The sequence below is a fragment of the Pectinophora gossypiella genome, unplaced genomic scaffold (genome assembly GCF_024362695.1).
Source record: "Pectinophora gossypiella unplaced genomic scaffold, ilPecGoss1.1 Pgos_34, whole genome shotgun sequence".
Lineage (NCBI taxonomy): Eukaryota > Metazoa > Arthropoda > Insecta > Lepidoptera > Gelechiidae > Pectinophora > Pectinophora gossypiella.
The window spans coordinates 899,837-917,385 of record NW_026063244.1 but is presented as its reverse complement, the minus strand read 5'-3'; the positions used below and the strand labels follow the sequence as shown (position 1 = coordinate 917,385).

At 35.7% G+C, this 17,549-nt stretch overlaps 1 long non-coding RNA gene across 1 annotated transcript; it reads right to left on the bottom strand.

Moving 5' to 3' along the window:
* Positions 1-16,008: 16,008 nt before the first annotated feature.
* LOC126381048 (uncharacterized) lies at positions 16,009-16,857 on the bottom strand. The gene is made up of 2 exons (XR_007568648.1): positions 16,663-16,857; positions 16,009-16,449 (listed from the first exon to the last, which is right to left on the bottom strand). It is a non-coding gene; the product is annotated as an uncharacterized LOC126381048 (long non-coding RNA).
* Positions 16,858-17,549: the final 692 nt, after the last annotated feature.

Sequence of the window (17,549 nt, the reverse complement as noted above, 5' to 3'; positions counted from 1 at the left end):
CGCATAAGCCAGCAAATGGGCCGAAATTAACTGCAGACCATCGAAGAGCGCGCCTTAACTTTGCACGTGAGCACCTAAATTGGTCATACCTACAGTGGAGCAAAGTTCTCTTTTCTGATGAGTGTAAAATTATGCTGTATGGTAACGACGGAAGGAACAAGGTCTACAGAAGAGACGGAGAACGCTATGCACAATGCTGCATTGAAGAAAAGGTCAGCTATGGTGGCGGTTCGTGGACGGTTTGGGGAGGAATCAGCGCCGACGGTAAGACAGAGCTTGCTTTCGTGTCTGGGCCACGTCTGCCTGCACTAAACTGTCATCGGTACGTCGAAGAGTGTCTCGAGCCTCATGTGATGCCCTATGCACATTTTATTGGCAACGGCTTCATATTCATGCACGACAATGCTAGGGCTCACACCGCGGGCGTCGTACGAGATTATCTTAACGAAGTCGATATCTCTATTATGGAATGGCCAGCAAGAAGCCCGGACATGAATCCCATTGAACATCTGTGGGATGAATTAAAGAGACGAATTCGAGCAAGAGATCCTGCCCCAGAAACACTTAGCCAGCTGCAAGATGCAATCCAAGAGGAATGGGACAATATACCACAGCATGTGATCGTGACTCTCATCCGATCGATGAAGAACCGTATGGAAGCAGTAATTAGAGCTCGGGGAGGGAATACAAGTTATTAAATAAACGTTTTTTAGCTTTTTTTCATTTACGTGTGTTGTTTTATCCATTTCCTTTATACTCCATACGGAATAAAAATGACTCATTTAACAAAATACGAAACCTATGAAAAATACATTTAAATTTAGAACATTAACATTAAGATTTGATAAGCTCATATTACTCACTATTAAACGACATTTAACATTTATTCCTAAATGTACACATTTTTCTGATAATCCTGACAAAACGTAAACTTGCAAGGTGTTTCGATTTTTTTGATGAGAAGTGTAGTTCGACGGGGGTGGATTGCCCTGTCGTGACGAGTCATGTCCTGTCCGTAGTGGTTGTCCAGTTGGTGGCAAGACTCGGGGCGTAAAATAGCTAACACCGCTCATAGGTTTTGGGAAATTATTGGTATTAAAAGTGGGTCTTTGTGTAATTTTAAAAGCGTTATTTTGCGGGTTGTAATTAGGGGGTCGTGCTGCGAACATTTGTTGCGTGCGAGTGGGCATACGCATGAAGGGTTGTGGTGCAAATGGTTGAAATTGGGGTTTTTGCGGAACATAGTTATTAAAGCGGGGCTGTTAAGGAACCTGCATGTTAGGTGGGAACACAAATGGTTTGGGCACAACATAATTATCGTGCATTGGCATATGTACAGGAGGTTTGTAACTTGACGCGTTCTGTAACTGCTTTGGCAATAATTCGTTACGATGTTGGAGGTATATAGCATTCGACTCTTCCTGTACATCTTTCAAGGCATCTTCAATCGTTTCCGGACGCATGCACCTTATACGAGATCCGAGTGGATCCTTAAGTCCACGTACTTAACATGGTACGCTTGCATGGTTAACTTTCTGTACAACGTACGCTTCGCTTCTATGGTGGTAGGCACGTTCTCGTGTAAGGTTACATACGTCATTATGGTAGAAAATAACGATTGGCACTTTTCATAGAACTCTTGCGGAGTACTGTTACCTTGGGTTTGGGCAGCAAGGTCATTATTATATAGGGCGGTTTCATCCCTTTGATCACTGAAGTTATTTATGAGAATGATTTTAATGCCTTCCCAACTCGCAGGTATTCCGTTAGAGTTTATGGTTCTTGCTGCTGGACCCGAGATTTTATTTAAAATCCCATTTAGCAGAAACAATCTATTTAATTCATCGGTTCCTCCTCCATAGGACTTGACGAGTTGGTCACACAATTCAATGAATCTGGTAAGCACATTAGGATTTCCATCGAAATCCGGCAGCGCGCGGAGGCTTTTGAAGATAGTATCTGGATCTGTGGCCATTGTGCTATAATCGTCGCTTTTGGTACTACTGCTATCACTATCAATATTCCTACGACTATCTATACCCTGATTACCACTGGATCGTAAAACAGCCTTACGGTCACTAGAATTACGGGGGTGAAAATTTTTGAAGGCTTATAATATTCAATTAAAAATGGGTAGTAATTAAACAAGCTTCTATTTAATAGCATTATTCGCATCTGAAAATCGAATTTGCCTTCTAAATTACTAAGACAGCCACAATCAACGCGCGTCTAAATAATATTATCTTAGCCAATAGTTATCTCCTAAGTAAGCCACTCTAAATATAACTCAACATGGTGGTTATTTTTTAGCATCTAAATTTGTGGCATGCATTCGAGTAGCTAACTTCTAAAATATTAATATACTGCATCAAAATAGTAATTCTATTAGCTTCAAATTTTATAACTCAATATGTTTAAAATGTAATACATCCTACATTAATTGATCCTCAAGTTTACCTAAAATTTTCATCAAATCTATATTAAAGCCACTAATTTCAAGTACCTAGACGCTATTGGGGGAAAACAAAATTAAATACTTTTTTATTTAAAAATCTGTGTACTTATTATTAAAATACCATAATGAAAACGTACAGTTATGTAATTAAAAGTAGAAAAAAAACATTATTGAATAATTAACGCTGCTCGCGCTTTAGTTGGCCTTCCACGCTTTCTTTTCATTCCAAGCGGTTGTGCCTTAGCCTCTAATGGTGGCGTTACGAATTTCAGTCTGATTGCAAGGCCTACCACATGCTTACAGATGTATTTGCGTACATAGGCACTTCGTTTTCACTTTTAGACGTCATAATTAATTAATACTTATCGAAAACATCAATTTAATTACGCCGACACGCGCGAACAACAATAAACAAAACAAACACGGGAGGTAGGCACTCGTCTGCACATGAATCGAATGGCGCTCTCTGATTGGTGCAAATGGCCAGTCGCTGTCATCTCTCGCACTCCCGCCAAATCGTGCAGTGGCAATTTTCACGACAAACGAATATGAATTATTATTTTACGTGCTAAGTAATGATATATGATGTTGTCTATTGAAGCTTGAATTATTAAAAATAGAGGAGCTTGTATTGAAGCTGTAAAACGTAAAATGGTGATGAGTTGTAAAATCCGTGGCTGAGTTAGTAAATTTCGTGGCAAGGTATAAATCAGAAGGACAAATAAAAATAACAGTTGATCCATTTTTGATGCATTCTATACAATATTTAGTTGGCATTATAAAAAAGACGAATTAGTTTATTAGAGGCTATCTCATTTTCCCGTTGCTTTTTTATTAAATGAGAAGTTTGAACACGTGGCCAAATAATAATTCTGCGGCTGGACTTATAATTTCTCATTAAAAATAAGGAAGTATGAAAGGAGAGCAACGCAAATAATAAAATCTAGCGGTGCACTTACATACACATCTTCTTCTTGGTCTTCTCGAGTTGCAATCGATGTCTGGATTCTCCGGCACTGGATCGTAGATTCAGGATACTCTCGATTGTGACTTGAAAGCCACCCGGGGAGATCTTCCACGATGTTCTTCGTTCTTCCCGTGAGTATCCTACCGACTGCGCCAATTATGATCGCGGTAGCCGGAGTACTCAAAAAAAAACAATTTCTAACACTAATTTAATTACGAAAAATAACAAGTTAATTTTACGGGCGAGTTGACCTGATCGATACAAGAATCAAAGTAACTCGCAGTGGCGCGATCACGTTACGTTGGAGTCTCATCGGCGTCAGCAGTTTACCCCACTCGCAGGAATGAGGCCGTGACACGTGTGGGTATTGCAGCGTCTGCAGTTGGGGCCGTGTGCAATATTTCCCTGCAGATGGAGTATTCAGCATATTCCCTTCTGTGTGATGACGTAACACACTCGTTTTCTTTTTATTGTTTACAATTTGTTTATTTGTTTTGGTTGAGTTTGATTTTTGCACATCATGGATTTGGACTGTTTCCTGAATCTCCTTACTTTCTTCTATATTTTCAGCAATTCTCCCACTAACTACGTCGGCATAAGACGGTGCTTCATTCAAAAAACGTATTCTGTTATTCAAGTCCATCTTTTTCTTCTCTTCAGAGATATTTTTACCCACGACGGAACGGAGCAGGTATATGCGTTTAGGGTGAGAGATGTTTGTGTGTGCGTTTGTGCAAAGAAATGTTATTAATTATCTTCTAAACTAATAATCCGATTTTGATGCGGTTTTCAATAACGGGTTTGTGTTTGATGAGTTCATGTTATTAGACAAGTGTCATGTCTGTTACTCACTAGGGGGCGCCACAATATTAGTGTTTAGAATAAATATTATCCGAAACGCCTCTTCAATTTATAATAGCAATTTGTTTGCAATAGTTTTTATTAGTTAATTGTTTTTGACAGGCGTTTTTTTTTTCGGTTCCATTGATTACACGTAATTACGTCGAACACAATGCTGTTTCATTGCTACCTAAATCCCTTAAAAATCAGTAAAAAGGCATTGATATGCCTTTTTGCCTGATGGCATATTCATGGTCCTTCGAGCCAGATTTCAGAGAAGATCCCAGATCACAATCAATAAATTGTAGATAAATTAATACGAAGTGATTGGCGAAGATTAAAGAGAAGATTAAAGAAAAATCAAGATCGACTATAAGTGGCACGTGGATTGTGTGGTCAAGTGAATCAAATTCATCCAATTAATCCTCATTTAATTCATAAAGTTGAACCCATCACTCAATAATCAGGTAGTATTAAGTAAACAGCCTCCGTGGTCTAGTGGTTAGAGCGTTAGGCTCACGATCTGGTGTTCCGGGTTCGATTCCCGATGGGGACATTGTCGAAATCACTTTGTGAGACTGTCCTCTTTGTTTGGTAAGGACTTTTCAGGCTTGAATCACCTGATTGTCCGAAAAAGTAAGATGATTCTGTGCTTCGGAGGGTACGTTAAGCCGTTGGTCCCGGCTATTAGCCGTAAAAACACCTCCACCAACCCGCAGTGGAGCAGCGTGATGGAGTATGCTCCATACCCCCTCCGGTTGATTGAGGGGAGGCCTGTGCCCAGCAGTGGGACGTATATAGGCAGTTTATGTATGTTATGTATTAAGTAAAGCAAAGTGTTGTTAATTACGGTTAGTATAATTTTAATTACATTTATTACCCACGACGGAACGGAGCAGGTATATGCGTTTAGGGTGAGAGATGTTTGTGTGTGCGTTTGTGCAAAGTAATGTTACCACCTATCTTTTAAACTAATGATCCGATTTTGAGGCGGTTTTCAATAGCGGGTTTGTGTTTGATGAATTCATGTTCTTAGACAGGTGTCATGGCTGTAACTCACTAGGGGCGCCACAATATTAGTGCAAAACAATGTTGCAATATAATCAAAACGAAATGTCCGATTACAATTCTGTTTTCGGCAATGTGTACGTGGTAGCTTATTGCATGTTCCCAAATAATAAAAATTACGTCTTTAACTCACTAGAGGGTGCTACAATATTAGTGAAAAATAGTATTGCAATAATATTAAAACGAATTGTCCGATTTCAATGCGGTTTTCAGCAATGGGTTCGTAGTTGAATGGTGCATGGTCTAAGATAAGTCTTATGATATTAACTCACTAGGAGGCGCTGCTATATTAGTGTGAAACGTTTATATTGCAATATTATTAAAATTAAAACGTATTGTCTGATTTCAATGCGGATTTCAGGAATGAGTTTGTGGGTGATTGGTGCATGTTCTCAGATGAGTGTTATAGAGGTAACTTTAAACAGAAAGCAATTGTATAATATATAATAAGGGACTTAATATTATGTGGTAGGATGAATCACACTTATTGTTTTGCGAGATCTTACCTACACATTATATAGTTTATGATTCGTATATGCTCTCTAAAAAGTCTGAAATAAAATTAAGCAAAATTAAAAATTTTGAAAAAACCCACGACGGTAAAAATCTCATCGAAAAAGAATAAAATAACTCAAAACCCCCGACTTAACCCAATTATTATGTAACGAAATATTATATTAGACTTAAAAATACTTTCTAAAAAGAGTTGATATCTCGAGACATCGGTAATAGATATACTTAAGTACCTAAACAATGAATATGGATGTTTACAGTTTTTTCCTAACGTGTCTGTTTCTCGAAAATATACTTAAATGTAGCGATAATAATTTTACCATAATACATAACCGAGGAATATCCGTCGGGGGCTGCCTTTTCTATATGAAATTTCAACAAAAATTTAATCATACTCATAAGTGTATTTTATGTCGTCGTTAAACATCTACAATTCTTCAATAATTGTATTCACGTCACTAGAAAAACTTTAGCTGGGTTAATGGCAGCCCCCGACGGATATTCCTCGGTTATGTATTATGGTAAAATTATTATCGCTACATTTAAGTATATTTTCGAGAAACAGACACGTTAGGAAAAAACTGTAAACATCCATATTCATTGTTTAGGTACTTAAGTATATCTATTACCGATGTCTCGAGATATCAACTCTTTTTAGAAAGTATTTTTAAGTCTAATATAATATTTCGTTACATAATAATTGGGTTAAGTCGGGGGTTTTGAGTTATTTTATTCTTTTTCGATGAGATTTTTACCGTCGTGGGTTTTTTCAAAATTTTTAATTTTGCTTAATTTTTTAATTGATCATATCATTTTTCTGATATATAATGCGATGTTACTTGGTAAATCGCGTTATTTTGCCTAAGCACAAACTTATTTTAATAATGGAAGCTTGTTTAAAACGCCAAATAGTTAATGCAGCAGAAGCTGTTAAAAAAAAGGTTAAGAAGTTGCGAAACATTGAAACCGAAAATGAAGAAGCTTTGAAATCTGTATTCAGACCTATAATAAATCCATTAAATAAAATTGCCAATAAACGCTCCCATAAATTGACAGAAAATGGGATTCGCAAAACAGAAAAGCCGAATTATGAAGATACTATCACGCAACCGTATACTGCAAGTTGTGAAAACGTTAATGAAGATGACTATGAAAACAATAATAGTGCCAGTGATAAGGACTACAATGAAAGAAGTAATGATAGTGATAATCATAGTATTGATCTAGAAAATAGTAGCGACTCGTTCAAAACAGTTGAATGGAACGATGATACAGAAGACAATTTGTCTTCATGGTCATTAACGCCTGAAGATTTTACAAATGTTCCATATGGTGTGAGGAATGAACGAGGAAAATTGATGCTTGGTACAATTCCAATCACTATAGGAGACAAGATCATTAAAATAGATGGAAACCGATATACTACTACTCCAGGATTAATTGAACTATTATATAAAAAAAATCCAGATTTGTCTTCGGTTACAGAAGACGATAAAAAAATATATAAGTCACTGCTTTTGATTTCCAATGCTCACAGGCGCGATTACGATCCTAAAAAACCGATAAACGGCAATAAAGGTAGAAAGTATCTACAAATTATACAACCTCTTTTCAAGTTACCTAACAATACAACCCCAAACCTTAGTCCAATGCCAAAAGGAAAGGGCTTGTCAGTAATGAAGAAGTGGAATAAAAACGTAGATTACGTGTATTGGAATGATCCTAACGAATTGGTTGAAAGATTAAAGTTGTTGATTGCTTCTCAAGAGGCCGGCAATACAGGTTTAGATAATGAAATAATTTCTATTATAGAAGAACTCAAAGAAAGTGGTATTATAAACTAATAAAATACTTCACAAAATATTTATAGTTTCATTCGTAACTTAATAATTAAAAGAACCACCTGTTTCAAAACCATGAATATTGATAAATTCGGACATCACGTTCATAAAAGAATGCGGCTGCCTGAATTATATGATTTAACTAAAACTATTACAAGAACAGATAACGGTGAGTTTAATTTACATTCGCAAAGATTAAGAGGTGTGGTGATACCTATTGAAGCAGACGATGTAGTCAATAAAGAATATGTGGATCAAACAATTCGTAATTTTTATACAAAAGAAGAAATAAAAAGTTATATTCAACAAAACAAGAAAGAAAATATATTTGAAATGCAACTAGCAATAAATCGTTTAAAAGCAACGATTATTGCATATATAGATCAGAAGTTGCAAAACCTTGATACACCTAAGTTTAATAAATCTACTCAACATGATAAAACAACAAATAGTGAATGAAATTCATAAGACAGCTCGAAAAAACTTCATACGTCGCTCCGTTATTCTAAAAGGAATAGACGACTTATGGCAAGCAGATTTGATAGACTTTAAAAACATAAAACCCTATAATAAAGGGTTTAGCTTTATTTTGGTCGTGATTGACTGTTTTTCTAAATATGCTTGGGTAGTGCCACTGAAAACTAAAAATAAATTAGATGTTACAAACGCTTTTCAAGAAGTATTGGAAAAAAGTAAGAGAACCCCTTGTAATTTGCAAACTGATATGGGTACAGAGTTTTACAATGACAAGTTTTCAAATTTAATGCAAAGTTTGGATATCAATCATTACTCTTCGTTTTCAATCAAAAAGGCATCAATTGTGGAGAGATTAATTAAAACTTTAAAAAATAATCTTTACAAATTATTTAGTTTAAATGGAAGTTATAATTGGATTGACAAATCATTAAACGTTGTAGTGAAAACATACAACAATACAAAGCATCGTACTACTAAATATAAACCAGTTGAAGTTAATCGTAATAATGCAGCTATGGTGAAAGAAAATATTCAGTCTAAGCTAAATAAACTGTCTTCGTTAACTAAGAATAAATTTAAAATTGGTGATTACGTACGTATAAGCAAATATAAAAGTAGCTTTCATAAGGGATACACTCCTAATTGGTCTACTGAAATATTTAAGATAAGAAAAGTGAATAAAACTGTCCCTGTAACATATTTAGTTGAAGACCAAAGAGAAATACCAATATCTGGGGCTTTTTATCAACAAGAACTTCAGAAAACATGTTACCCTGATGTGTATCTTATAGAAAAAGTAATTAAGAAACAAGGTAATAAATTGTATGTAAAATGGTTAGGACTTAGTGATAGTTATAATAGCTGGATTAACAATAAGGCTATTGTGCAATAAATCACTTTATATAAATATGATTTTCAATTTAAATCCATAACATTATAAAACAAGCAATGCAAGGCAGTGGACTTCTCAATAATTTAATAAACAATTTACCGTTCGAGTTACATTTACCTGGATATAATTACTGCGGTCCAGGAACCAAGTTAGAAAAACGTTTACTGCGTGGTGATAAAGGAGTAAACGGATTAGACGAAGCTTGTAAGGCTCACGACATATCATATTCAAAATATTCTGATTTGAAAAATCGACATAAGGCAGATTTACAATTACTTAACATGGCTAAACATCAACTGAAATCAAAAAAATCAAGCAAAGGTGAAAAACTTGCTTCATGGTTGGTTAGCAAAGTTATGAAGGCTAAATTAAAAACTGGAAGTGGATTAAAAAAATTTGGTTCTCTGGTTTCCAAGATTCGTAAACACGTAAAAAACAGTAACCCAAAAGATAACAAGACTATGATTAGATGTGCTAATCTCGCTGCGAAGAAACTTGTCTCTAAAAATCATAAAATTAGAGTGCCTCGCGTTTTGCCTTTGCCGAAGACAGGAGGAATTTTACCACTAGTTCCAATTTTTGCTGGATTATCGGCACTAGGCACTTTAGCCGGGGGTGCAGCGGGTATTGCTAAAACTCTTAATGAATACAAAGCTAGCCAACAGAGTTTACGAGAAACGGAACGTCACAATAGGGCAATGGAAATGAGAAAAATAGGGAAAGGTTTATTTGTTAAGCCGTACAAAAAAGGCACACACATACATACACATATACACATATATACATTACACATATATACACATATTATATATACATTAATCATGCAAAAAACTAATTAGTAAGCTACCTAATCGTGCACTTAGTATATAGTCCTCCTTGTCGTATCCGACAACGGCGACCTCAGTCTCTTCTCTCGTGCGCTCGAATGTGACTGGCAAAGCCAAACTTTGTTCTGAAAACCCGGTCACATTGGAGGCAGAATAGCTGTCCATCCGAGTTAAAGGTGTAGCTATAGGTGGGTTTGGGACGATCCTTGCGTTTTTGGCGTTTTTCATCGAGCTCTTTCAGACGATTTTGTTCAAAGTTGGCCACCTCTGTTTTGACACAGTGACGCCAGACAGGTCTTAAAACAGCAAGGTCCTCCCAGCGTTCCGTGGAAATATCGCAGGCGGTCAGGTTACGTTTCAAGACGTCTTTGTACCGCAGATATTGTCCCCCACGTTTACGCTTTCCACTCGCTAGTTCGGAGTAGAAGACGAACTTTGGCAGTCTACAGTCATTCATACGGCGGACGTGACCGCACCATCTTAATTGACTGTTCATCAGCAGTGCCTCCATGCCAACCATGCCCGAACGGCGCAACACTTCAGTGTTAGACACGCGATCTTGCCATGTGATCCGTAGGATATTACGGAGACACCGCATGTGGAAGGTGTCCAACTTTCGAATGTCGGTTTTGTACAGGCACCAAGTTTCCGAAGCATACGTCAGTATAGGAAGCACCAGGGCCTTATACACAGAAAGCTTGGTGTGCAGCTTAAGGTCGTGAGATTTCCAGACTCTCTGTGTTAGCTTCCCGAAAGTTGCAGCAGCTTTGGCTATTCGGGTGGGAATTTCAGATGATAAGCGATTGTCACTCCGAATCTGGCTACCGAGGTATTTGAAAGTAGAAACTTCTTCTAAAATCGAGTCACCCAGAGTGACATTCGACTGGTCAGCGTTACAGCCTCTAGGTGGTTGCTTGAGTACTTGGGTCTTAGATACGCTAATTACCAAGCCAAATTTGGAGCACGATTCGCTGAGAGAGTCTAAATAATGCTGCAAGGCTTCAAGTGTATTGGTCATCAGGCATACGTCGTCGGCATAGAGGATGTCCACTATAGAACTGCGCGTTACTTTATTTCTGGCTTTGAAGCGAGAAAGGTCAAAGACACCTTTGTCCGTGCGAACATTTAGATGGATTTGTCCATTGCAGTGAGCAAGTGCGTCGCTCATAACCGCGGCGAAGTACAACGCAAATAAGGTCGGGGCCATTACGCAACCTTGCTTTACGCCTGCCGTGACTGGGAAATAGTCCGAAAATTCGTTGTTGTGGTGCACCTTAGCCATCATGTTGTCATGGAATTGCCTTATGAGGTTTACGAATTTTGCGGGACAACCAGATTTTGCCAGTACCGTCCAGAGAGCTTGACGTGGAACTCGGTCGAAAGCTTTCTCCAGATCTACGAAGCACATGAACAGCGGTTGATGCTGTTCAAGGCTTTTTTCTTGGATTTGCTTGACGACAAATATTGCGTCCACTGTACCCCTGGATGGCCTAAACCCACACTGGGTCTCTGGCAAAACTTGTTCAGCGAGATGCGATAAGCGTGCGTTGATAATGTGTGCCAAGATTTTACCAGCAGAAGAGAGAAGAGAGATACCTCTGTAGGACCCACAATCTGATATATTGCCCTTTCCTTTATAGAGTTTACAAATAGAGGCATCTCTCCATTCCTGAGGAATTATTTCCGACTCCCAGACTCTTAAAACAAGTTCGAAGAGTCTGCCCTGGATGTTCACGCCGCTGTACTTGTAAGCTTCCGCAGGTAGACCATCAATGCCAGGTGCTTTAGCATTTTTTAGCCTCATTAGTGCTTGATTAAACTCATCAGGTGAAGGAGGATCAGCGAGATGTTCGGCGACAGGTAATTTTTCGAGGTTATTGACGTACTCAAAATCAGTTGTTTGCATAGCAGGGTTCAGGACGTCATGAAAATGAAAATGAACAGTCTAAGCTAAATAAACTGTCTTCGTTAACTAAGAATAAATTTAAAATTGGTGATTACGTACGTATAAGCAAATATAAAAGTAGCTTTCATAAGGGATACACTCCTAATTGGTCTACTGAAATATTTAAGATAAGAAAAGTGAATAAAACTGTCCCTGTAACATATTTAGTTGAAGACCAAAGAGAAATACCAATATCTGGGGCTTTTTATCAACAAGAACTTCAGAAAACATGTTACCCTGATGTGTATCTTATAGAAAAAGTAATTAAGAAACAAGGTAATAAATTGTATGTAAAATGGTTAGGACTTAGTGATAGTTATAATAGCTGGATTAACAATAAGGCTATTGTGCAATAAATCACTTTATATAAATATGATTTTCAATTTAAATCCATAACATTATAAAACAAGCAATGCAAGGCAGTGGACTTCTCAATAATTTAATAAACAATTTACCGTTCGAGTTACATTTACCTGGATATAATTACTGCGGTCCAGGAACCAAGTTAGAAAAACGTTTACTGCGTGGTGATAAAGGAGTAAACGGATTAGACGAAGCTTGTAAGGCTCACGACATATCATATTCAAAATATTCTGATTTGAAAAATCGACATAAGGCAGATTTACAATTACTTAACATGGCTAAACATCAACTGAAATCAAAAAAATCAAGCAAAGGTGAAAAACTTGCTTCATGGTTGGTTAGCAAAGTTATGAAGGCTAAATTAAAAACTGGAAGTGGATTAAAAAAATTTGGTTCTCTGGTTTCCAAGATTCGTAAACACGTAAAAAACAGTAACCCAAAAGATAACAAGACTATGATTAGATGTGCTAATCTCGCTGCGAAGAAACTTGTCTCTAAAAATCATAAAATTAGAGTGCCTCGCGTTTTGCCTTTGCCGAAGACAGGAGGAATTTTACCACTAGTTCCAATTTTTGCTGGATTATCGGCACTAGGCACTTTAGCCGGGGGTGCAGCGGGTATTGCTAAAACTCTTAATGAATACAAAGCTAGCCAACAGAGTTTACGAGAAACGGAACGTCACAATAGGGCAATGGAAATGAGAAAAATAGGGAAAGGTTTATTTGTTAAGCCGTACAAAAAAGGCAATGGATTATACATTAATCATGCAAAAAACTAATTAGTAAGCTACCTAATCGTGCACTTAGTAATGTGGATATTCTAAAACTCGCCATACATATACCTTATTTTCGAGGTGTGTATATGAAAGATCAATTACCTACAAAATCTAATCTTATTGAATGTGGTATTATAAATTTGGATAACTCTGAAAATAACGGAACACATTGGGTAGCTTATGTCAAAGTAAATAATTATTGCGAATACTTTGATAGTTATGGGGATTTAAAACCCCCGTTGGAATTTTTATACTATGTTCAGAACTGTGAATTATTTTATAACTATACAAGGTTTCAAGAATTCAATTCTGTTAAATGTGGTCATTTGTGTTTAGAATTCTTAATTAACTTTTGGTTTAAATAAATTATGTATAAAGTAAGGAAACATTTTTTTATTTTATCATTTGCACCATGTCTTTTACACTATCAATAACTGGGAACTCCGCTCTTCTATCTACATATTATACACCAACTTTACAATTAGAAGGCGAGTACGAATGTGCACTATTGTATTTAGCAACATTTAATTCTATTCCAAATATTGATAAAAGAAACAATAAATTATACTACGGTGAAAACAAAGTCATCGAAATACCTGAAGGTACCTATGAACTTCAAGATATAAATGATTATATAAGAACCAAAATTGACGTACCATTCAATCTGTCATGCAACAATAATACAATGACAACATCGTTATTTTGTTCTAAAGATATTAATTTTGAAAAACATGATTCTTTAGGCCATTTATTGGGATTTTCTAATCAGGTTCTAGAGGGAAATATATTACACACGTCTCACCTTCCCGTTAACATTTTACCAACGACTGTGGTGAGGGTTGAATGTGATATAGTGAGCGGATCATTTATAAACGGAAAACCAAGCCATATTATTTATGAATTTGCTCCTAACGCACCACCTGGTTACAGAATTATAGAAAGCCCTACAAAAATAATTTACTTTCCAGTAAATCAAAGTAATATAAGTTGTATTCACATAAGATTATTAGACGCATACAACAATTTAATTAATTTACTTGGGGAAGAAGTACAACTATATTTCCATCTAAAGAAAACATGATAATCTATAATAAAATGACGACTCCTTCAATTAAAAATACCAGTTATTCTCGAGGCATCAACAAAAGAACATCTAAGAAGTGTAATAATTTATCTGCTGAAAATATAAATTTCCTCAAACAAATTGGGTTGAAAAAATGAATATTTTAGATATATCATCTACACCTACTTTATCTGCTGAAAATATAAATTTCCTCAAACAAATTGGGTTGAAAAAATGAATATTTTAGATATATCATCTACACCTACTTACGACAACAGGATTGACGGTATTGAATTTCATTCTTATAAACCGTAAATACGCATCCCGATCAACCAGCAAGATTTATATGTTTTACCATCAGCCAGCACTCTATATCTAGAAGGAAAAGTGCTCGTCGGCAAGAGAGATTCGAAAGAAATAGCTTCGTCTGTTCAGTTTACAAACAATCCATTACTTTACTTTTTTCAAGATATTCGATATGAACTGAATGGTATCGAAATAGATAGAATAAAAAATGCTGGCGTAACCACTACTATAAAATCTTTATTATCTATGAATGAGTGTGAATCAAAAATGTCTAAAGTGTGGGGGTGGGATATTAATGGCACAAAAAATATAAATTCAGGTATTTTTTCTGCTTCTATTCCCCTCTGTAATATACTAGGGTTTGCAGAGGACTATAAGAAAATTATCATTAATTGCAGACACGAACTTATTTTGTTACGTAGTAATACTAATCTTGATGCATTAAAATTAAATACTGGAGAGATTGTTAACGATATTCAGATAAATAAAATAGTATGGCGTGTGCCACACGTGAAAGTTTCCGATAAAGAAAAAATTAATTTATTGAAACATTTAGAAAGGGATAGACCAGTCCAATTAGCTTTTAGAAATTGGGACCTTTATGAATATCCTACTTTACCAAAAACTACAAAACATACGTGGTCAATTAAAACTTCATCAATAATCGAAAAACCTAGATACGTCATAATTGGTTTGCAAACTAATAGAAAAAATAATGGTGACGCAGACATGTCTCGATTCGACCATTGCAATTTACGTGATGTTAAAGTATACCTAAATTCCACTTATTTCCCTTATGAAAATTTAAATGTCAATTTTTCAAACAATAATATAGCTTTATTATACGAACAATACGCGAGGTTTCAACAGTCTTATTATGGACGCCGAACAGAACCATTACTAAGTGCAAAAGAATTTAAAGAAATAGCTCCGTTATTTGTGATAGATTGTTCGAGACAGGTTGATAATTTGAAGTCTGGACCTGTAGTAAATGTGCGAGTGGAAATAGAAACCAATACCGAAATACCAGATTTAACTTCGGCATATTGCTTAATTTTGAACGATTGCATAGTTGAATATAAACCGCTCTGTGGGGTGGTTAAAAAGATATCATGAATTCGCAAACAATAATCGTTGATGTTCAAGGTTTTAAGGATCTTAGAAATAACTTCATAATAAAGGAGCTCGCTATAGCAACCAGTGATTATACGCAAACTTTTTTGATTAAACCTCCATACTCGTATAATACTCTAACAAGGGAAGAAAAAAAACAAGTTACATGGCTCGAAAAAAATCGTAAAATATATTGGAGTGAAGGATTTATAGATCATCGAGAATTCAAACGTATTATACAGCCTTATTTAGCAAATAAAAACATTCTTACTAAAGGATTAGAAAAAGTAAAGTGGATAAAAGAATTAGGCTCTAATTGCGAAGTGACCGATTTGAGTGAAAAAGAATGTCCTAACCTTTCTAAATTATGTGATAAATATACGAAAAATGAAAAAAATTATAACTGTATAAACCATTCTAAATCATGTGCTTTGAAAAATGTATTGTGTATTAAAAAATGGTGTATAGAAAATAATAAATTTATTGTGTAATGAATGAAAAAATAGTTTTATTTTTACCTTTAATAAATTGCTTTAGAAGAAAAATAAATAAAAACACCAGAATAAATATAAAATATTTATTGCACTAGAAATGATAATTACACAACTTTTTTGATATGTTTGCGATAAGTGCTTCTGTCTGCGTTAACACTTCATCATAGGAATCCTTATGTACCACGTACTGGGCGCTCATTAAAATGTTTTCCTCAGGGTCCCCGTTGTCATGAGTAACTTGAGGACTGTTCTCTAGATCGACAACTTGGACTCTAATTAGTCGAGTGCCCGGGGTGTGGTGGTTTTGTAGCACGAAGGATGATGTGTCCTTATGACGTATTTTTTTGAGACGCACTGCACGCTAACATTTCGCTTGGCAGGCTTCCTCTTCTTTGGTTCGCGGTGGAGTCTGGCCAACTCTGGATAATCTTCATCAAAGTTTGCCAGCGGGTCTTGCGCATGTTGTTCGAACATGTACGTGATGTCTTCAGATGACGTCGTCATGTTGATCTGTTAAACAAAAACATAAGATAAGAAACATATTAATAAAAAAGAAAATAAAGTTTTTCTAAAATAAACACAATTTAGAACTATCTGTACGTATATCTTCCTAGCGTTATTCCGTTTTTACAGGGTCTGCAGACTTATAATTTAGAATTAACGTCACAATACATAAAAAATACAAGTAATATAATAAAAAATAAAATAATAATATTGACTTACCAAGTAGATGCACTCGTGTCGTGTCTAACCTCTTCGAGTTTTAAAAATGAATGACGCACCTTGAAGGTATTAAAGTGTAGATTGCAAATAAAATGCAAAATACACAAAATGCACGATTTTTGCAAAATTTGCTAGAATGACGTATTGTGCTTACCAGTGATGTGTCGTTCCCGAGAATTTTCCCACTTAGGGAATGTACCCAGCAGTAAAAGACGGAAAATTTATGATAAAAAATTAAGCAAAATTAAAAATTTTGAAAAAACCCACGACGGTAAAAATATCATCGAAAAAGAATAAAATAACTCAAAACCCCCGACTTAACCCCAATTATTATGTAACGAAATATTGGGAAAAGGCTGCCTTTTCTATATGAAATTTCAACAAAAATTTAATCATACTCATAAGTGTATTTTATGTCGTCGTTAAACATCTACAATTCTTCAATAATTGTATTCACGTCACTAGAAAAACTTTAGCTGGGTTAATGGCAGCCCCCGACGGATATTCCTCGGTTATGTATCATGGTAAAATTATTATCGCTACATTTAAGTATATTTTCGAGAAACAGACACGTTAGGAAAAAACTGTAAACATCCATATTCATTGTTTAGGTACTTAAGTATATCTATTACCGATGTCTCGAGATATCAACTCTTTTTAGAAAGTATTTTTAAGTCTAATATAATATTTCGTTACATAATAATTGGGTTAAGTCGGGGGTTTTGAGTTATTTTATTCTTTTTCGATGAGATTTTTACCGTCGTGGGTTTTTTCAAAATTTTTAATTTTGCTTAATCTGAAGAGTGGTTAGTCGATATGTTTTGTAGAGGTTTAGAAGAACGCTTACGGTTTTTGAAAAATAGCCAAACAAAACAACAAAACAGACT